At 44.9% G+C, this 21,957-nt stretch overlaps 3 pseudogenes; all 3 read right to left on the bottom strand.

Annotated features, from left to right (window-relative positions):
- Window positions 1-4,281: 4,281 nt before the first annotated feature.
- On the bottom strand, window positions 4,282-6,945 carry LOC149302423 (DC-STAMP domain-containing protein 2 pseudogene; annotated as a pseudogene).
- A 4,409-nt stretch (window positions 6,946-11,354) lies between these two features.
- LOC149302424 (DC-STAMP domain-containing protein 2 pseudogene) lies at window positions 11,355-14,018 on the bottom strand (annotated as a pseudogene).
- A 4,427-nt stretch (window positions 14,019-18,445) lies between these two features.
- LOC149302425 (DC-STAMP domain-containing protein 2 pseudogene) lies at window positions 18,446-21,109 on the bottom strand (annotated as a pseudogene).
- Between the last annotated feature and the right edge of the window lie 848 nt (window positions 21,110-21,957).

Below are 21,957 nucleotides of genomic sequence, written 5' to 3' on the forward strand. Positions count from 1 at the left end.
GGAGGTTCAGTCACTACAAGTAGCTTGCTGTCTCCTCTAGTACTGAAGCTCCACGCCCAGTGCGAGGTTATTATGCTCTGATGATGTCACAATAGCACTGCTGTCATGACAGGGAGAGCAGGGCACATGCCAGCACCTACGGGGGAGGGGCACCTTGCTTTTTATTAAGATAAACTGACATAACAGTTATGAGAAGCTTATTAAACTATCTATCTATCTATCTATCTATCTATATATATATATATATATTTATCTCTCTCTCTCTTTCTCTCTCTCTCTCTCTCTCTCTCTCTCTCTCTATATATATATATATATATATATACATACATTAAATTACATACCCTTTAAGTCATAAAATCTGGTTGTAGTCAGAAAAATCTGTGTGGCACAATTCAGTGGTTGACTAAAAGATAATAAAGGGTATGAGCCAAAATGCATGTAAGGACCATATCACGTAATGAAACCACAAGGGTTTGCTTTGAGAGCAGCCAAACCACTTTACCAGCAGTTAGACCAAAGGGACTGTAGAAAGAGGTATCTAAAGTGTAAAATTACAGACACATGTTTCTAATTTAAGTTGGTGGAGATCCCAGAACAGTACTGAATGCCCAATTATTGCTTTGGCAGAAATCCCTTAACAGTATGCAAGGATCTCAGCAACTCGGAAATTGGGCTCATTTGCCTCTTATAATTCTAAGTTGGTTGAAGTCTATTATTCACAGAACTTGACAAACTCACTGGGTCAGCATTGAGAGGGTTAAATACCCTTGCTATAAGGTTTTGTTTTTGCTTTACTTGTCCAGTGTGTTTATTTGGTTTTACACCATTAAGATCAATTAAAGTTTAGTCAGGTCATTTAGTCCATTGTGGCTAACTCTGCTTTTGGAGCCTCCTCGTGTATACCGCCTTACTAATCCAACAGACATCCTGGCAGAGGTGCCCCTACCATCTAGGTGCCCTGCCCAAGGTTGCCTGTATGTTCATGCCGGTCTACCTTTTGGGGCTTACATCCTAATGACATTTTCACCACACCACAAGATTGCAGAGTAGAAAAAATGTGTCACGCAGAAAGACTTCATTTCTGCGGCTTATGTGTGTATGCAGGGTGGAAGCCACCAAAACCGGCTAGGAGAAAGGCTTAGCTGTATAAGTAATAGATACATTGATACTGTTCAAACCTGACATTGATTTACCCATGCAGCTTTTTCGCTGAGGCAGCTGTTTCAAAATTCATATCAGTATATTGGAATATTTGAACTCTCCTCAGCTGACCGTATACTAACAGTTTCATAAACTAATGAGATACATTGTTTTATTAGTGCAATTTTTTAGTGATTTAGTTTACTTCAGGGAAGCTGAGATCTGTCTCACTGTGGAACAGGCAGCATTATCTAGTCATTTCCCTGCCCCTTGAAGTTTTTTGACGCATATATTAATGTCTTAAATCTGTAATCTTGAAACATCGTGGCATATGTTTTAGTGTATGGAACTGCAAAACGTAGGACTTGGGGAAAGTGAAAGGTATAAAAGGTTCCCAGAATGTATTTTAAGTAGATTCAAAGTAAACCTGTGTTTAAACTCTGTTTAAAGTTTGTTGGTTAAATTATTTTACACTACAATGAGAGATGGACAGTGTGGAGAAAAACCAACTAAGGTCTAGATTGGTTAAAGTTAAACTCTAGCCACGATATGTCTTTTGATGTTTGTGATAGCCGAGGGTCGCCTATTATTTTCCTGTTTTTTATGCAAAAGCATAGAGCGATTAATCAGAATTCGTTTGCGCTGTTTCCCCGCCCTGAGCTTTTTGCCTTGCTGGAGATGCGTTCCATTGAACAGCTCTGGAGCCGCAGTGTCTCCAGCAGGTGTTTATTCCTTTTCTTTCACGTAAACAAAACCCCAAAATATTCAAGTAGGTCCTATGTACTTTAATATGCATTAATCGTTGGTAAGGCATTTTGGGGCTGGATTAATTCCTCTTTGTATGCCAAAAGCTCAGATTTTTTCCCCCCACAAAATACTCTTTGATTTCATAGATAACAGGATGCCACACTCCTAGGCCTGATGGCAGAAAGGGTGGTGGTGTAGGCATCCTTCTCTCACCTGACTGCACCTTCCAGCATATACCAAGCCCTCCCTCCCTCTCATTCTGTTCCTTTGAAGTTCACACAATCCATCTTTTCTCTCCACTCTCTCTTCAAATTGCTGTCATATATCGCCCTCCAGGCCCTACCTCACAGTTATTTGACTGCCTGGCTCCCTTTCTTCCTCTTTCCTAATATCCCCTGCCTTATTCTGGGTGACTTTAACATTCCTTTAGATATATCTAACAACTCTGCTAGCTCCAAACTCCTCTCCCCGACATCCTCCTCTGGTCTCTCTCAATAGACGCACACTGAGGGACACTCACTTGATCTGGTTTTCTCCAGATCATGCTCCCTTTCAGATTTCTCCATCTACCCCTTCCCTCTGTCTGACCACCACCTTTTATCCTTTTCTCCAGTGCTAACCCCTAATAAAACAAACTTACATCCCTCACATTCGGTCCCTCGCCAGATCCTGACGCTTGCACCTAAAAAACATCTCTCGTGTCCGCCCATTCCTCACCCAAGAATCCACAAAAACTCTGGTTCATTCACTTATCATTTCCCGTCTTGGCTACTGCAACACTCTTCTGGTTGGCATTCAACTGTCGCTGCTAGGCTTATCTTCCTTGCACGACGCTCCTCTTCTGCTTCCCCACTCTGTGAAACCCTCCACTGGCTCCCAATTGCCTTTAGAATTAAATTTAAAATCCTGGTACTGACATATAAGGCCATCCATAATACGGTCCCTCCATACATTTCTGACCTCATTAGCAAATACTCTCCTACTCGATCCCTACGTTCTTCCTATGGGCTAAGGCTCTCCTCCTTACTTATCACCTCTTCCTTTTCCCGTCTACAAGATTTCACTCGAGCTGCCATATATCTCTGGAATCTACTCCCAAGGAACCTTCAGCATTCACCCTCCCTCCCGACATTCAAGAAACATCTCAAAACCCACTTCTTCAGAGAAGCATACCATCTTAGCTGCTAGAACTTCCTTGTCATTGATACAACCACCACACTACCTCTCACCCTTTCTCTGTGCCTTATGTTTGTCACCCCATTCCCTCAAGATTGTAAGCTTGCGAGCAGGGCTCTCTCTGTCAATTCTTGTCTTGTCATTTCCCTTGAATTCATGTACTGTATTAAGCGCTGCGTAAACTGTTGGCGCTATATAAGTAAAAGATAATAATAATAATAATAATAATAATAATGGGGAATGAGCTATACGCTTGTTTGGCTTAATTTACTGAGTGGTAAAATGTGACTTGCACCCCATCTTTTTTTTTTATCCCTATGTTCATATCTACTACAATTTAAATAGAAGCAGTACACATTAGTACTCATAAACATCTGGGACTATGCTATGCAGCTTATACTACAACATGACCATTGAATCTGAATGCGGGAATTGACCATTCGGGTAATTTTCGTTTTAGTTTTCCCATTATATATTTTTCGGTAGCATTAAAATTTAAAGAGATGCTGAAACCTGTGAATTTGGCGATTAAAGCCAGCAAAACTAAATACCTCCCAGATGCGAATGGCTTTGAAAATGATGCATTAGTCTAGTTCTATATTCAGTAGGTATAGACGATCTACTGTCAGCAATACTGACCTAAAGTGCTAGCTTCTTGTCGTAAGAATGGATTGGGCATTCAGTTTGCAGTAATGACTGACATCTGGGGACATTAAATATTGAAAGGAATACGTACAGTAGACCTGAAATATTAATCCTTTTTTGTTAGTTTTCTTAAAAAAAAAAAAAAAAAAAGAACATTTAAAATGTCTTAAAAGAAACCTGCTATTTGTTTTCCCAAAGCCAAAGTCAAAATTTATTTAAGAGTGAAAGGCGCAAAAAACAGTGGTCTAAACTGTCTAAAAGGACGCCGACACTTTTGGTGGTTGCCACGTTCAAAATCTGGATCACTTAAAAGTTTCTGGATTCGTTGAAGGTCATAATTCTGATCTTAACCCTCTACGCTGTGCGTTTTCTTCACTGAGAGCTCCAGAGAAAGTGTCCAGCTTCTTTGATGTGTCGGTGTCTTCTTTCCCATGTGCCCATATAAAAAAGCCTTGAAGTTCACTCAGACTTGCATGCAGCAGGAACAGGATGCAAGCCGATTCACTTGGTGGTGAAGGGATTACAAAGGAAATTTAGGTAGAAGAAGGGGTGGGTATAGTTCTGAATTCCATTCTAGTTTCCACCTCCATTCTTCACCGCCCGCCGCCCTCTCCTATTGGGTGGCTTCTGCCGCGCGGGGGTGACCAGATCCCTCTTCCTTCGTGCTTCTGTCCACTTTGTGAATGGGGGGGCCGTGTGGTCCTCAGAATCTGAAGAGTCGGTGACCTCTGTTGAGTTCTGATATTCAAAATCTGTATCTTCAGAGTCCTCACTGGATTCAACCTCACTGATTCCTGAGCTCTCATCTTCCTCCCTGCCACGGACCTCCTCCTTATACTTCTCCAGGAGCTTCTCGCCTAACGCTGCTCTGCTACCCTGGCTACGGAGAACCTGTTTGAGGCGATCCTTCACAAACTCTTTCAGCTTCTTCCTCTTTCCTTTCTCTTCAGCCTTCATGGTTTTCATGGCATCGATCCAGAGGTGGACCTGTTCTTCGTCACTGGAGTCGACCTCCTCTTCGATAGCCTCAGAGTATGCCAGTGGAGCCATACAAATTGTGCAGATGTTATCAAGGATCTCAAAGCAGCCCCTGCAGTACATCCCTTTACAGCCTGGGGTGATGCAGGCCAGGCAGTCCTGCCCCTCGCTGCCAGTGATTATCTTGGCACATGCCATGCAGTACTGCTCATTGGTGCCCAACAGCTGGGCAAACCAGCGGCACCCGGGGAGTTTTGCCGCTAGGACCTGCAGGAAGCTAGAGTGCCCCCCGTCCTCTGCATTCATCCTCACGCTCCTGATCAAGGAGTCCTCAATGTTTGTGCGTTTGGTTATCAAGTTGTTGTAAAGAAAACAGATGCGCTCCTGCTCCCGGGATGGGTAATAATAGGCACAGATTACGCGCTGCAGCCTCCGTATGTAGACGCCAAATATCGCAATGAGGAAGCACAGGCCATACATTGAGCCTATGAGTATGTATCCTTTAAAGTCTGGGGCGGACGGAGCCACTAGGCATTTCTTTGACAAAACTGTCAAGTTCCCTCTCTGAAGGATGTCAAACGCAGACACCACATTGGAGAAGATTTCGCTGGCATAACCGGAGCCGTTGATCAGCACAGAGAACGTCACCGGAGCTCTGGCAACCACGTCCGCTTGCAGCAGGTAATACACCATGTCCAGCACCCAGTAGATGATGAAGTCCATCACCATCATGAATGCGACCACCAGAACATTTCGGAAGACGTTGATGATGTCAAAAGAATATCCCTTCCTCTCACGTTTGGTCAGGTAAAGCGAACCTGGCAGGATGAAGTTGTAGGCCTCTCTGGCGGAAAGGGGCAGGAGGGTTCTGCGCCCTTGCTTGGCTCTCATCACGTCCAGCTCTATGAAGGACCGTGTTATGTAGATATTGTCGTGGTTATCTTCATAGAGGTACTTGCGCTGGTACCGAGCGGCCATGATGTAGATGAAGAGGCAAACAAATGTCATTGAATAGCTGAACATGCTGAGCACATCCAGATAGGGGTTCAGTGTGCTCTGCACTTCGCTCATTATGCCGACTGCCACCTGCTTGATGCTCTTGCTGGAGTTCAGGTTTATGTCGAAGTCGTGAATAACCGTCACGTTAAACTCAAACTTGTCCTTGATGTTGCGGAGCATGTTGATGATGGGGTTTTTCACATGCTTTCGGACATATTTCTGGAGATACTTTGGCAGGAGGCATAGGATTGTAACGGTTTTAGCCAGTCCACACAGCGGTTTGAAGGCGTCCACAATGTAGCACAGGAATGACAAGAATGACATCACCTGGAAGCACTGATTCCGCGCCGTGTCAAATATTTTCCTGCACTTTAGATAGGGAACTTCCAGTTCCTCGTTACAGACCTCCCCGATATTGGCGATAAAACGCCACACATTCCGCAGCACGCGTCCAATGTGCTTCACTCCGTCTGTCACCGTCTTGAAGAACTTTCTGGCCCGATCGGCCACCCCTTTCAGCCTCTGGCCGATGTTCTTCAGAATATCCAGCGCACTCACTAACGGCCTTTTAACTTTTTCCAGGAGCTCCTTGGTCTGGTTCATGGCCAGTTCCACGCCGCAGGACACGGACTCAGATGAGCGCCGGAAATTCTCCAAGGTGTTGGCTGCAGGTCCCTGTAAGGCCAGCGAGAAGGCGACCAGGAGCACGATGGTCTTCCCCTCAATTGAGAAGAGCTGGGGCAGCATAAGGAACACTGTGACCCGCATCTTCATGAAGAAGGCCATGCCGAGGGTGAGGAGGATGCAGATGACCACTGAGGACACGATGCAGTACTTCAGGTTATAGTTCTTCACAAAGAGGACGATGGCCGCATACATGGCGGTGAGAATCAACCCAAAGGTGAAGGCGCCACAGCTCCTCAGAGAAGATTTCACCGCATTGTCCTCTCGGAGTTGGGCTCTCACCTCCTTTTTGTCCTCGTCAATGTAATCCTCGGCGCTCACTTCCTCGACCTTCACTTCTTCAGGGCACAGGTTTGACAAGCAATTGCGGGAGCAGTCACAGGGGCAGTCGCGGGGGCAGTCGCAGTCCCGCGGGCAGTCGCAGGGGCAGTCGCAGGGGCACTTGCGCTTGCAGGGGCACTTGCAGGAGCAAGGACAGTTGCAGGAACAGGCGCAGGGGCAGGTACTCCGGCATAGGCCACATGTGGTTTTGCAGCAGGTACACATCCATTCCCAGGGACCTAGTGTTGTCCCCATCTTGTCAGTTGTTTTTTTGCAACAATATCTGCCCTGACTTGCCTCACTCAGCGATCACAAAAGCAGGAGAAGAAATGGGTCAAAATGAAGAAATAAAAGTCAGTCTCTTAACTAATCTTTTGCACTACTGGAGGTTCAGTCACTACAAGTAGCTTGCTGTCTCCTCTAGTACTGAAGCTCCACGCCCAGTGCGAGGTTATTATGCTCTGATGATGTCACAATAGCACTGCTGTCATGACAGGGAGAGCAGGGCACATGCCAGCACCTACGGGGGAGGGGCACCTTGCTTTTTATTAAGATAAACTGACATAACAGTTATGAGAAGCTTATTAAACTATCTATCTATCTATCTATATATATATATATATTTATCTCTCTCTCTCTTTCTCTCTCTCTCTCTCTCTCTCTCTCTCTCTCTCTCTATATATATATATATATATATATATATATATATACATACATTAAATTACATACCCTTTAAGTCATAAAATCTGATTGTAGTCAGAAAAATCTGTGTGGCACAATTCAGTGGTTGACTAAAAGATAATAAAGGGTATGAGCCAAAATGCATGTAAGGACCATATCACGTAATGAAACCACAAGGGTTTGCTTTGAGAGCAGCCAAACCACTTTACCAGCAGTTAGACCAAAGGGACTGTAGAAAGAGGTATCTAAAGTGTAAAATTACAGACACATGTTTCTAATTTAAGTTGGTGGAGATCCCAGAACAGTACTGAATGCCCAATTATTGCTTTGGCAGAAATCCCTTAACAGTATGCAAGGATCTCAGCAACTCGGAAATTGGGCTCATTTGCCTCTTATAATTCTAAGTTGGTTGAAGTCTATTATTCACAGAACTTGACAAACTCACTGGGTCAGCATTGAGAGGGTTAAATACCCTTGCTATAAGGTTTTGTTTTTGCTTTACTTGTCCAGTGTGTTTATTTGGTTTTACACCATTAAGATCAATTAAAGTTTAGTCAGGTCATTTAGTCCATTGTGGCTAACTCTGCTTTTGGAGCCTCCTCGTGTATACCGCCTTACTAATCCAACAGACATCCTGGCAGAGGTGCCCCTACCATCTAGGTGCCCTGCCCAAGGTTGCCTGTATGTTCATGCCGGTCTACCTTTTGGGGCTTACATCCTAATGACATTTTCACCACACCACAAGATTGCAGAGTAGAAAAAATGTGTCACGCAGAAAGACTTCATTTCTGCGGCTTATGTGTGTATGCAGGGTGGAAGCCACCAAAACCGGCTAGGAGAAAGGCTTAGCTGTATAAGTAATAGATACATTGATACTGTTCAAACCTGACATTGATTTACCCATGCAGCTTTTTCGCTGAGGCAGCTGTTTCAAAATTCATATCAGTATATTGGAATATTTGAACTCTCCTCAGCTGACCGTATACTAACAGTTTCATAAACTAATGAGATACATTGTTTTATTAGTGCAATTTTTTAGTGATTTAGTTTACTTCAGGGAAGCTGAGATCTGTCTCACTGTGGAACAGGCAGCATTATCTAGTCATTTCCCTGCCCCTTGAAGTTTTTTGACGCATATATTAATGTCTTAAATCTGTAATCTTGAAACATCGTGGCATATGTTTTAGTGTATGGAACTGCAAAACGTAGGACTTGGGGAAAGTGAAAGGTATAAAAGGTTCCCAGAATGTATTTTAAGTAGATTCAAAGTAAACCTGTGTTTAAACTCTGTTTAAAGTTTGTTGGTTAAATTATTTTACACTACAATGAGAGATGGACAGTGTGGAGAAAAACCAACTAAGGTCTAGATTGGTTAAAGTTAAACTCTAGCCACGATATGTCTTTTGATGTTTGTGATAGCCGAGGGTCGCCTATTATTTTCCTGTTTTTTATGCAAAAGCATAGAGCGATTAATCAGAATTCGTTTGCGCTGTTTCCCCGCCCTGAGCTTTTTGCCTTGCTGGAGATGCGTTCCATTGAACAGCTCTGGAGCCGCAGTGTCTCCAGCAGGTGTTTATTCCTTTTCTTTCACGTAAACAAAACCCCAAAATATTCAAGTAGGTCCTATGTACTTTAATATGCATTAATCGTTGGTAAGGTATTTTGGGGCTGGATTAATTCCTCTTTGTATGCCAAAAGCTCAGATTTTTTCCCCCCACAAAATACTCTTTGATTTCATAGATAACAGGATGACACACTCCTAGGCCTGATGGCAGAAAGGGTGGTGGTGTAGGCATCCTTCTCTCACCTGACTGCACCTTCCAGCATATACCAAGCCCTCCCTCCCTCTCATTCTGTTCCTTTGAAGTTCACACAATCCATCTTTTCTCTCCACTCTCTCTTCAAATTGCTGTCATATATCGCCCTCCAGGCCCTACCTCACAGTTATTTGACTGCCTGGCTCCCTTTCTTCCTCTTTCCTAATATCCCCTGCCTTATTCTGGGTGACTTTAACATTCCTTTAGATATATCTAACAACTCTGCTAGCTCCAAACTCCTCTCCCCGACATCCTCCTCTGGTCTCTCTCAATAGACGCACACTGAGGGACACTCACTTGATCTGGTTTTCTCCAGATCATGCTCCCTTTCAGATTTCTCCATCTACCCCTTCCCTCTGTCTGACCACCACCTTTTATCCTTTTCTCCAGTGCTAACCCCTACTAAAACAAACTTACATCCCTCACATTCGGTCCCTCGCCAGATCCTGACGCTTGCACCTAAAAAACATCTCTCGTGTCCGCCCATTCCTCACCCAAGAATCCACAAAAACTCTGGTTCATTCACTTATCATTTCCCGTCTTGGCTACTGCAACACTCTTCTGGTTGGCATTCAACTGTCGCTGCTAGGCTTATCTTCCTTGCACGACGCTCCTCTTCTGCTTCCCCACTCTGTGAAACCCTCCACTGGCTCCCAATTGCCTTTAGAATTAAATTTAAAATCCTGGTACTGACATATAAGGCCATCCATAATACGGTCCCTCCATACATTTCTGACCTCATTAGCAAATACTCTCCTACTCGATCCCTACGTTCTTCCCATGGGCTAAGGCTCTCCTCCTTACTTATCACCTCTTCCTTTTCCCGTCTACAAGATTTCACTCGAGCTGCCATATATCTCTGGAATCTACTCCCAAGGAACCTTCAGCATTCACCCTCCCTCCCGACATTCAAGAAACATCTCAAAACCCACTTCTTCAGAGAAGCATACCATCTTAGCTGCTAGAACTTCCTTGTCATTGATACAACCACCACACTACCTCTCACCCTTTCTCTGTGCCTTATGTTTGTCACCCCATTCCCTCAAGATTGTAAGCTTGCGAGCAGGGCTCTCTCTGTCAATTCTTGTCTTGTCATTTCCCTTGAATTCATGTACTGTATTAAGCGCTGCGTAAACTGTTGGCGCTATATAAGTAAAAGATAATAATAATAATAATAATAATAATAATGGGGAATGAGCTATACGCTTGTTTGGCTTAATTTACTGAGTGGTAAAATGTGACTTGCACCCCATCTTTTTTTTTTATCCCTATGTTCATATCTACTACAATTTAAATAGAAGCAGTACACATTAGTACTCATAAACATCTGGGACTATGCTATGCAGCTTATACTACAACATGACCATTGAATCTGAATGCGGGAATTGACCATTCGGGTAATTTTCGTTTTAGTTTTCCCATTATATATTTTTCGGTAGCATTAAAATTTAAAGAGATGCTGAAACCTGTGAATTTGGCGATTAAAGCCAGCAAAACTAAATACCTCCCAGATGCGAATGGCTTTGAAAATGATGCATCAGTCTAGTTCTATATTCAGTAGGTATAGACGATCTACTGTCAGCAATACTGACCTAAAGTGCTAGCTTCTTGTCGTAAGAATGGATTGGGCATTCAGTTTGCAGTAATGACTGACATCTGGGGACATTAAATATTGAAAGGAATACGTACAGTAGACCTGAAATATTAATCCTTTTTTGTTAGTTTTCTTAAAAAAAAAAAAAAGAACATTTAAAATGTCTTAAAAGAAACCTGCAATTTGTTTTCCCAAAGCCAAAGTCAAAATTTATTTAAGAGTGAAAGGCGCAAAAAACAGTGGTCTAAACTGTCTAAAAGGACGCCGACACTTTTGGTGGTTGCCACGTTCAAAATCTGGATCACTTAAAAGTTTCTGGATTCGTTGAAGGTCATAATTCTGATCTTAACCCTCTACGCTGTGCGTTTTCTTCACTGAGAGCTCCAGAGAAAGTGTCCAGCTTCTTTGATGTGTCGGTGTCTTCTTTCCCATGTGCCCATATAAAAAAGCCTTGAAGTTCACTCAGACTTGCATGCAGCAGGAACAGGATGCAAGCCGATTCACTTGGTGGTGAAGGGATTACAAAGGAAATTTAGGTAGAAGAAGGGGTGGGTATAGTTCTGAATTCCATTCTAGTTTCCACCTCCATTCTTCACCGCCCGCCGCCCTCTCCTATTGGGTGGCTTCTGCCGCGCGGGGGTGACCAGATCCCTCTTCCTTCGTGCTTCTGTCCACTTTGTGAATGGGGGGGCCGTGTGGTCCTCAGAATCTGAAGAGTCGGTGACCTCTGTTGAGTTCTGATATTCAAAATCTGTATCTTCAGAGTCCTCACTGGATTCAACCTCACTGATTCCTGAGCTCTCATCTTCCTCCCTGCCACGGACCTCCTCCTTATACTTCTCCAGGAGCTTCTCGCCTAACGCTGCTCTGCTACCCTGGCTACGGAGAACCTGTTTGAGGCGATCCTTCACAAACTCTTTCAGCTTCTTCCTCTTTCCTTTCTCTTCAGCCTTCATGGTTTTCATGGCATCGATCCAGAGGTGGACCTGTTCTTCGTCACTGGAGTCGACCTCCTCTTCGATAGCCTCAGAGTATGCCAGTGGAGCCATACAAATTGTGCAGATGTTATCAAGGATCTCAAAGCAGCCCCTGCAGTACATCCCTTTACAGCCTGGGGTGATGCAGGCCAGGCAGTCCTGCCCCTCGCTGCCAGTGATTATCTTGGCACATGCCATGCAGTACTGCTCATTGGTGCCCAACAGCTGGGCAAACCAGCGGCACCCGGGGAGTTTTGCCGCTAGGACCTGCAGGAAGCTAGAGTGCCCCCCGTCCTCTGCATTCATCCTCACGCTCCTGATCAAGGAGTCCTCAATGTTTGTGCGTTTGGTTATCAAGTTGTTGTAAAGAAAACAGATGCGCTCCTGCTCCCGGGATGGGTAATAATAGGCACAGATTACGCGCTGCAGCCTCCGTATGTAGACGCCAAATATCGCAATGAGGAAGCACAGGCCATACATTGAGCCTATGAGTATGTATCCTTTAAAGTCTGGGGCGGACGGAGCCACTAGGCATTTCTTTGACAAAACTGTCAAGTTCCCTCTCTGAAGGATGTCAAACGCAGACACCACATTGGAGAAGATTTCGCTGGCATAACCGGAGCCGTTGATCAGCACAGAGAACGTCACCGGAGCTCTGGCAACCACGTCCGCTTGCAGCAGGTAATACACCATGTCCAGCACCCAGTAGATGATGAAGTCCATCACCATCATGAATGCGACCACCAGAACATTTCGGAAGACGTTGATGATGTCAAAAGAATATCCCTTCCTCTCACGTTTGGTCAGGTAAAGCGAACCTGGCAGGATGAAGTTGTAGGCCTCTCTGGCGGAAAGGGGCAGGAGGGTTCTGCGCCCTTGCTTGGCTCTCATCACGTCCAGCTCTATGAAGGACCGTGTTATGTAGATATTGTCGTGGTTATCTTCATAGAGGTACTTGCGCTGGTACCGAGCGGCCATGATGTAGATGAAGAGGCAAACAAATGTCATTGAATAGCTGAACATGCTGAGCACATCCAGATAGGGGTTCAGTGTGCTCTGCACTTCGCTCATTATGCCGACTGCCACCTGCTTGATGCTCTTGCTGGAGTTCAGGTTTATGTCGAAGTCGTGAATAACCGTCACGTTAAACTCAAACTTGTCCTTGATGTTGCGGAGCATGTTGATGATGGGGTTTTTCACATGCTTTCGGACATATTTCTGGAGATACTTTGGCAGGAGGCATAGGATTGTAACGGTTTTAGCCAGTCCACACAGCGGTTTGAAGGCGTCCACAATGTAGCACAGGAATGACAAGAATGACATCACCTGGAAGCACTGATTCCGCGCCGTGTCAAATATTTTCCTGCACTTTAGATAGGGAACTTCCAGTTCCTCGTTACAGACCTCCCCGATATTGGCGATAAAACGCCACACATTCCGCAGCACGCGTCCAATGTGCTTCACTCCGTCTGTCACCGTCTTGAAGAACTTTCTGGCCCGATCGGCCACCCCTTTCAGCCTCTGGCCGATGTTCTTCAGAATATCCAGCGTACTCACTAACGGCCTTTTAACTTTTTCCAGGAGCTCCTTGGTCTGGTTCATGGCCAGTTCCACGCCGCAGGACACGGACTCAGATGAGCGCCGGAAATTCTCCAAGGTGTTGGCTGCAGGTCCCTGTAAGGCCAGCGAGAAGGCGACCAGGAGCACGATGGTCTTCCCCTCAATTGAGAAGAGCTGGGGCAGCATAAGGAACACTGTGACCCGCATCTTCATGAAGAAGGCCATGCCGAGGGTGAGGAGGATGCAGATGACCACTGAGGACACGATGCAGTACTTCAGGTTATAGTTCTTCACAAAGAGGACGATGGCCGCATACATGGCGGTGAGAATCAACCCAAAGGTGAAGGCGCCACAGCTCCTCAGAGAAGATTTCACCGCATTGTCCTCTCGGAGTTGGGCTCTCACCTCCTTTTTGTCCTCGTCAATGTAATCCTCGGCGCTCACTTCCTCGACCTTCACTTCTTCAGGGCACAGGTTTGACAAGCAATTGCGGGAGCAGTCACAGGGGCAGTCGCGGGGGCAGTCGCAGTCCCGCGGGCAGTCGCAGGGGCAGTCGCAGGGGCACTTGCGCTTGCAGGGGCACTTGCAGGAGCAAGGACAGTTGCAGGAACAGGCGCAGGGGCAGGTACTCCGGCATAGGCCACATGTGGTTTTGCAGCAGGTACACATCCATTCCCAGGGACCTAGTGTTGTCCCCATCTTGTCAGTTGTTTTTTTGCAACAATATCTGCCCTGACTTGCCTCACTCAGCGATCACAAAAGCAGGAGGAGAAATGGGTCAAAATGAAGAAATAAAAGTCAGTCTCTTTACTAATCTTTTGCACTACTGGAGGTTCAGTCACTACAAGTAGCTTGCTGTCTCCTCTAGTACTGAAGCTCCACGCCCAGTGCGAGGTTATTATGCTCTGATGATGTCACAATAGCACTGCTGTCATGACAGGGAGAGCAGGGCACATGCCAGCACCTACGGGGGAGGGGCACCTTGCTTTTTATTAAGATAAACTGACATAACAGTTATGAGAAGCTTATTAAACTATCTATCTATCTATCTATCTATCTATCTATATATATATATTTATCTCTCTCTCTCTTTCTCTCTCTCTTTCTCTCTCTCTCTCTCTCTCTCTCTCTCTCTCTCTCTCTATATATATATATATATATATATATATATACATACATTAAATTACATACCCTTTAAGTCATAAAATCTGGTTGTAGTCAGAAAAATCTGTGTGGCACAATTCAGTGGTTGACTAAAAGATAATAAAGGGTATGAGCCAAAATGCATGTAAGGACCATATCACGTAATGAAACCACAAGGGTTTGCTTTGAGAGCAGCCAAACCACTTTACCAGCAGTTAGACCAAAGGGACTGTAGAAAGAGGTATCTAAAGTGTAAAATTACAGACACATGTTTCTAATTTAAGTTGGTGGAGATCCCAGAACAGTACTGAATGCCCAATTATTGCTTTGGCAGAAATCCCTTAACAGTATGCAAGGATCTCAGCAACTCGGAAATTGGGCTCATTTGCCTCTTATAATTCTAAGTTGGTTGAAGTCTATTATTCACAGAACTTGACAAACTCACTGGGTCAGCATTGAGAGGGTTAAATACCCTTGCTATAAGGTTTTGTTTTTGCTTTACTTGTCCAGTGTGTTTATTTGGTTTTACACCATTAAGATCAATTAAAGTTTAGTCAGGTCATTTAGTCCATTGTGGCTAACTCTGCTTTTGGAGCCTCCTCGTGTATACCGCCTTACTAATCCAACAGACATCCTGGCAGAGGTGCCCCTACCATCTAGGTGCCCTGCCCAAGGTTGCCTGTATGTTCATGCCGGTCTACCTTTTGGGGCTTACATCCTAATGACATTTTCACCACACCACAAGATTGCAGAGTAGAAAAAATGTGTCACGCAGAAAGACTTCATTTCTGCGGCTTATGTGTGTATGCAGGGTGGAAGCCACCAAAACCGGCTAGGAGAAAGGCTTAGCTGTATAAGTAATAGATACATTGATACTGTTCAAACCTGACATTGATTTACCCATGCAGCTTTTTCGCTGAGGCAGCTGTTTCAAAATTCATATCAGTATATTGGAATATTTGAACTCTCCTCAGCTGACCGTATACTAACAGTTTCATAAACTAATGAGATACATTGTTTTATTAGTGCAATTTTTTAGTGATTTAGTTTACTTCAGGGAAGCTGAGATCTGTCTCACTGTGGAACAGGCAGCATTATCTAGTCATTTCCCTGCCCCTTGAAGTTTTTTGACGCATATATTAATGTCTTAAATCTGTAATCTTGAAACATCGTGGCATATGTTTTAGTGTATGGAACTGCAAAACGTAGGACTTGGGGAAAGTGAAAGGTATAAAAGGTTCCCAGAATGTATTTTAAGTAGATTCAAAGTAAACCTGTGTTTAAACTCTGTTTAAAGTTTGTTGGTTAAATTATTTTACACTACAATGAGAGATGGACAGTGTGGAGAAAAACCAACTAAGGTCTAGATTGGTTAAAGTTAAACTCTAGCCACGATATGTCTTTTGATGTTTGTGATAGCCGAGGGTCGCCTATTATTTTCCTGTTTTTTATGCAAAAGCATAGAGCGATTAATCAGAATTCGTTTGCGCTGTTTCCCCGCCCTGAGCTTTTTGCCTTGCTGGAGATGCGTTCCATTGAACAGCTCTGGAGCCGCAGTGTCTCCAGCAGGTGTTTATTCCTTTTCTTTCACGTAAACAAAACCCCAAAATATTCAAGTAGGTCCTATGTACTTTAATATGCATTAATCGTTGGTAAGGCATTTTGGGGCTGGATTAATTCCTCTTTGTATGCCAAAAGCTCAGATTTTTTCCCCCCACAAAATACTCTTTGATTTCATAGATAACAGGATGCCACACTCCTAGGCCTGATGGCAGAAAGGGTGGTGGTGTAGGCATCCTTCTCTCACCTGACTGCACCTTCCAGCATATACCAAGCCCTCCCTCCCTCTCATTCTGTTCCTTTGAAGTTCACACAATCCATCTTTTCTCTCCACTCTCTCTTCAAATTGCTGTTATATATCGCCCTCCAGGCCCTACCTCACAGTTATTTGACTGCCTGGCTCCCTTTCTTCCTCTTTCCTAATATCCCCTGCCTTATTCTGGGTGACTTTAACATTCCTTTAGATATATCTAACAACTCTGCTAGCTCCAAACTCCTCTCCCCGACATCCTCCTCTGGTCTCTCTCAATAGACGCACACTGAGGGACACTCACTTGATCTGGTTTTCTCCAGATCATGCTCCCTTTCAGATTTCTCCATCTACCCCTTCCCTCTGTCTGACCACCACCTTTTATCCTTTTCTCCAGTGCTAACCCCTAATAAAACAAACTTACATCCCTCACATTCGGTCCCTCGCCAGATCCTGACGCTTGCACCTAAAAAACATCTCTCGTGTCCGCCCATTCCTCACCCAAGAATCCACAAAAACTCTGGTTCATTCACTTATCATTTCCCGTGTTGGCTACTGCAACACTCTTCTGGTTGGCATTCAACTGTCGCTGCTTGGCTTATCTTCCTTGCACGACGCTCCTCTTCTGCTTCCCCACTCTGTGAAACCCTCCACTGGCTCCCAATTGCCTTTAGAATTAAATTTAAAATCCTGGTACTGACATATAAGGCCATCCATAATACGGTCCCTCCATACATTTCTGACCTCATTAGCAAATACTCTCCTACTCGATCCCTACGTTCTTCCCATGGGCTAAGGCTCTCCTCCTTACTTACCACCTCTTCCTTTTCCCGTCTACAAGATTTCACTCGAGCTGCCATATATCTCTGGAATCTACTCCCAAGGAACCTTCAGCATTCACCCTCCCTCCCGACATTCAAGAAACATCTCAAAACCCACTTCTTCAGAGAAGCATACCATCTTAGCTGCTAGAACTTCCTTGTCATTGATACAACCACCACACTACCTCTCACCCTTTCTCTGTGCCTTATGTTTGTCACCCCATTCCCTCAAGATTGTAAGCTTGCGAGCAGGGCTCTCTCTGTCAATTCTTGTCTTGTCATTTCCCTTGAATTCATGTACTGTATTAAGCGCTGCGTAAACTGTTGGCGCTATATAAGTAAAAGATAATAATAATAATAATAATAATAATAATGGGGAATGAGCTATACGCTTGTTTGGCTTAATTTACTGAGTGGTAAAATGTGACTTGCACCCCATCTTTTTTTTTTATCCCTATGTTCATATCTACTACAATTTAAATAGAAGCAGTACACATTAGTACTCATAAACATCTGGGACTATGCTATGCAGCTTATACTACAACATGACCATTGAATCTGAATGCGGGAATTGACCATTCGGGTAATTTTCGTTTTAGTTTTCCCATTATATATTTTTCGGTAGCATTAAAATTTAAAGAGATGCTGAAACCTGTGAATTTGGCGATTAAAGCCAGCAAAACTAAATACCTCCCAGATGCGAATGGCTTTGAAAATGATGCATCAGTCTAGTTCTATATTCAGTAGGTATAGACGATCTACTGTCAGCAATACTGACCTAAAGTGCTAGCTTCTTGTCGTAAGAATGGATTGGGCATTCAGTTTGCAGTAATGACTGACATCTGGGGACATTAAATATTGAAAGGAATACGTACAGTAGACCTGAAATATTAATCCTTTTTTGTTAGTTTTCTTAAAAAAAAAAAAAAGAACATTTAAAATGTCTTAAAAGAAACCTGCAATTTGTTTTCCCAAAGCCAAAGTCAAAATTTATTTAAGAGTGAAAGGCGCAAAAAACAGTGGTCTAAACTGTCTAAAAGGACGCCGACACTTTTGGTGGTTGCCACGTTCAAAATCTGGATCACTTAAAAGTTTCTGGATTCGTTGAAGGTCATAATTCTGATCTTAACCCTCTACGCTGTGCGTTTTCTTCACTGAGAGCTCCAGAGAAAGTGTCCAGCTTCTTTGATGTGTCGGTGTCTTCTTTCCCATGTGCCCATATAAAAAAGCCTTGAAGTTCACTCAGACTTGCATGCAGCAGGAACAGGATGCAAGCCGATTCACTTGGTGGTGAAGGGATTACAAAGGAAATTTAGGTAGAAGAAGGGGTGGGTATAGTTCTGAATTCCATTCTAGTTTCCACCTCCATTCTTCACCGCCCGCCGCCCTCTCCTATTGGGTGGCTTCTGCCGCGCGGGGGTGACCAGATCCCTCTTCCTTCGTGCTTCTGTCCACTTTGTGAATGGGGGGGCCGTGTGGTCCTCAGAATCTGAAGAGTCGGTGACCTCTGTTGAGTTCTGATATTCAAAATCTGTATCTTCAGAGTCCTCACTGGATTCAACCTCACTGATTCCTGAGCTCTCATCTTCCTCCCTGCCACGGACCTCCTCCTTATACTTCTCCAGGAGCTTCTCGCCTAACGCTGCTCTGCTACCCTGGCTACGGAGAACCTGTTTGAGGCGATCCTTCACAAACTCTTTCAGCTTCTTCCTCTTTCCTTTCTCTTCAGCCTTCATGGTTTTCATGGCATCGATCCAGAGGTGGACCTGTTCTTCGTCACTGGAGTCGACCTCCTCTTCGATAGCCTCAGAGTATGCCAGTGGAGCCATACAAATTGTGCAGATGTTATCAAGGATCTCAAAGCAGCCCCTGCAGTACATCCCTTTACAGCCTGGGGTGATGCAGGCCAGGCAGTCCTGCCCCTCGCTGCCAGTGATTATCTTGGCACATGCCATGCAGTACTGCTCATTGGTGCCCAACAGCTGGGCAAACCAGCGGCACCCGGGGAGTTTTGCCGCTAGGACCTGCAGGAAGCTAGAGTGCCCCCCGTCCTCTGCATTCATCCTCACGCTCCTGATCAAGGAGTCCTCAATGTTTGTGCGTTTGGTTATCAAGTTGTTGTAAAGAAAACAGATGCGCTCCTGCTCCCGGGATGGGTAATAATAGGCACAGATTACGCGCTGCAGCCTCCGTATGTAGACGCCAAATATCGCAATGAGGAAGCACAGGCCATACATTGAGCCTATGAGTATGTATCCTTTAAAGTCTGGGGCGGACGGAGCCACTAGGCATTTCTTTGACAAAACTGTCAAGTTCCCTCTCTGAAGGATGTCAAACGCAGACACCACATTGGAGAAGATTTCGCTGGCATAACCGGAGCCGTTGATCAGCACAGAGAACGTCACCGGAGCTCTGGCAACCACGTCCGCTTGCAGCAGGTAATACACCATGTCCAGCACCCAGTAGATGATGAAGTCCATCACCATCATGAATGCGACCACCAGAACATTTCGGAAGACGTTGATGATGTCAAAAGAATATCCCTTCCTCTCACGTTTGGTCAGGTAAAGCGAACCTGGCAGGATGAAGTTGTAGGCCTCTCTGGCGGAAAGGGGCAGGAGGGTTCTGCGCCCTTGCTTGGCTCTCATCACGTCCAGCTCTATGAAGGACCGTGTTATGTAGATATTGTCGTGGTTATCTTCATAGAGGTACTTGCGCTGGTACCGAGCGGCCATGATGTAGATGAAGAGGCAAACAAATGTCATTGAATAGCTGAACATGCTGAGCACATCCAGATAGGGGTTCAGTGTGCTCTGCACTTCGCTCATTATGCCGACTGCCACCTGCTTGATGCTCTTGCTGGAGTTCAGGTTTATGTCGAAGTCGTGAATAACCGTCACGTTAAACTCAAACTTGTCCTTGATGTTGCGGAGCATGTTGATGATGGGGTTTTTCACATGCTTTCGGACATATTTCTGGAGATACTTTGGCAGGAGGCATAGGATTGTAACGGTTTTAGCCAGTCCACACAGCGGTTTGAAGGCGTCCACAATGTAGCACAGGAATGACAAGAATGACATCACCTGGAAGCACTGATTCCGCGCCGTGTCAAATATTTTCCTGCACTTTAGATAGGGAACTTCCAGTTCCTCGTTACAGACCTCCCCGATATTGGCGATAAAACGCCACACATTCCGCAGCACGCGTCCAATGTGCTTCACTCCGTCTGTCACCGTCTTGAAGAACTTTCTGGCCCGATCGGCCACCCCTTTCAGCCTCTGGCCGATGTTCTTCAGAATATCCAGCGTACTCACTAACGGCCTTTTAACTTTTTCCAGGAGCTCCTTGGTCTGGTTCATGGCCAGTTCCACGCCGCAGGACACGGACTCAGATGAGCGCCGGAAATTCTCCAAGGTGTTGGCTGCAGGTCCCTGTAAGGCCAGCGAGAAGGCGACCAGGAGCACGATGGTCTTCCCCTCAATTGAGAAGAGCTGGGGCAGCATAAGGAACACTGTGACCCGCATCTTCATGAAGAAGGCCATGCCGAGGGTGAGGAGGATGCAGATGACCACTGAGGACACGATGCAGTACTTCAGGTTATAGTTCTTCACAAAGAGGACGATGGCCGCATACATGGCGGTGAGAATCAACCCAAAGGTGAAGGCGCCACAGCTCCTCAGAGAAGATTTCACCGCATTGTCCTCTCGGAGTTGGGCTCTCACCTCCTTTTTGTCCTCGTCAATGTAATCCTCGGCGCTCACTTCCTCGACCTTCACTTCTTCAGGGCACAGGTTTGACAAGCAATTGCGGGAGCAGTCACAGGGGCAGTCGCGGGGGCAGTCGCAGTCCCGCGGGCAGTCGCAGGGGCAGTCGCAGGGGCACTTGCGCTTGCAGGGGCACTTGCAGGAGCAAGGACAGTTGCAGGAACAGGCGCAGGGGCAGGTACTCCGGCATAGGCCACATGTGGTTTTGCAGCAGGTACACATCCATTCCCAGGGACCTAGTGTTGTCCCCATCTTGTCAGTTGTTTTTTTGCAACAATATCTGCCCTGACTTGCCTCACTCAGCGATCACAAAAGCAGGAGGAGAAATGGGTCAAAATGAAGAAATAAAAGTCAGTCTCTTTACTAATCTTTTGCACTACTGGAGGTTCAGTCACTACAAGTAGCTTGCTGTCTCCTCTAGTACTGAAGCTCCACGCCCAGTGCGAGGTTATTATGCTCTGATGATGTCACAATAGCACTGCTGTCATGACAGGGAGAGCAGGGCACATGCCAGCACCTACGGGGGAGGGGCACCTTGCTTTTTATTAAGATAAACTGACATAACAGTTATGAGAAGCTTATTAAACTATCTATCTATCTATCTATCTATCTATATATATATATTTATCTCTCTCTCTCTTTCTCTCTCTCTTTCTCTCTCTCTCTCTCTCTCTCTCTCTCTCTCTCTCTCTATATATATATATATATATATATATATATATATACATACATTAAATTACATACCCTTTAAGTCATAAAATCTGGTTGTAGTCAGAAAAATCTGTGTGGCACAATTCAGTGGTTGACTAAAAGATAATAAAGGGTATGAGCCAAAATGCATGTAAGGACCATATCACGTAATGAAACCACAAGGGTTTGCTTTGAGAGCAGCCAAACCACTTTACCAGCAGTTAGACCAAAGGGACTGTAGAAAGAGGTATCTAAAGTGTAAAATTACAGACACATGTTTCTAATTTAAGTTGGTGGAGATCCCAGAACAGTACTGAATGCCCAATTATTGCTTTGGCAGAAATCCCTTAACAGTATGCAAGGATCTCAGCAACTCGGAAATTGGGCTCATTTGCCTCTTATAATTCTAA

This window comes from Sceloporus occidentalis, unplaced genomic scaffold, assembly GCF_023333645.1.
Source record: "Sceloporus occidentalis isolate IW3139 unplaced genomic scaffold, rSceOcc1.0.p SCAF_19, whole genome shotgun sequence".
Classification (NCBI taxonomy): domain Eukaryota; kingdom Metazoa; phylum Chordata; class Lepidosauria; order Squamata; family Phrynosomatidae; genus Sceloporus; species Sceloporus occidentalis.